The following is a 1,247-nucleotide window of genomic DNA, read 5'->3' as shown; positions in this document are numbered from 1 at the left end:
AAGTTTTGTTCCACACATTACGATGCTGTATCCAGGACCTTCTGATGTGATCCCTTGCAGAGTAGTTGGTAGTGGTAAATGGGCACCATCTAGTTCTTCTGGCCTCAGAGTTAGGGAGACTGATGTTCACATATTGCATTAGTCCATTTGACTAATGGACTCCAAGTGCATCAATTATCATCACTCTTTTTTCTTCTGCACATGGAGAGGCTTATTGCTGAACCTTAGATTGCTACTCATGAACTTTTAATATCCCAGATACTACTCAACAATATAGGAGTCTACATTAGACTATGTTAGACAAATTGACCTTGGTTTCCCCTGAGACTATGGTCCAGAGCCCCCAGCCTCAGCTACTCATTGCCTTAAGGTATTTGATAACAGCTAAGAAGTTTTCATCATTTTGGCCACTATATCCTTCACCATATTCACAGTTGTGTTTACAGGAAAGGTAAATATTCATGTACTCTTTCATACTCTTGTGTGTCTGTGGGACATATAAGTGTATACACACATATACATATATAGGCATATATATACACACATACATTCTACTCTTCCTCCCATAACCACAGAATATTGTTCCAAGGTTGTATATATATCACTATTTACCTCTCTCCTCTTTTGCCCTTGTATATGCCCTGTGTCTTCAAGTATGTTTACATCATACTTCTGCCAACCTTCTTGTTCTTGTATATTGCCCTATCCATCACCCAAGTTAACATGTGTCTATCCTACAACCAATGGACTACTATCCCTTCCCTCCCACACCTGACAATAATTCAAGAATGTCTCTTCTTTCTTTTACAAGCTCTTATATATTTTTGGGATATCAATATATACATGTTTCACTTTTCCTTCATTACACATTCAATCTATGTACTCACATAACACTGTTTTTCCAGGGTTGTGTAAATAACACTATTTACATATATCCCCTTTGACCCATGCATGCCTCTCTGTGTCTTCACCTGTTTTCATTATTCTTCTGCCACTATCCCTTTTCTTGTGCATTGCCCTCCCCCTTCTAGTATATTACTCTCCCTATCACCCAAGCTAACATGTGTCTACCTTCTAGCCAGTGAATTACTTTCCTCTCCCTCCCACCCTTGTTGGAAACTATAAAAGAACATTTCTTTTAGTCTGGAAACATTTTCTTAAGCTTTTACAATAATGGCCTCAAACAATATTTGTTCTTTTGTAATTGACTAATTTCATTAAGCATAATGTCCTCCAGGTTCATCTAA

Source organism: Chrysochloris asiatica, unplaced genomic scaffold, assembly GCF_000296735.1.
Source record: "Chrysochloris asiatica unplaced genomic scaffold, ChrAsi1.0 scaffold00120, whole genome shotgun sequence".
Lineage (NCBI taxonomy): Eukaryota > Metazoa > Chordata > Mammalia > Afrosoricida > Chrysochloridae > Chrysochloris > Chrysochloris asiatica.
The sequence above is the reverse complement of the archived record's forward strand: the minus strand, read 5'-3'. Positions refer to the sequence as shown.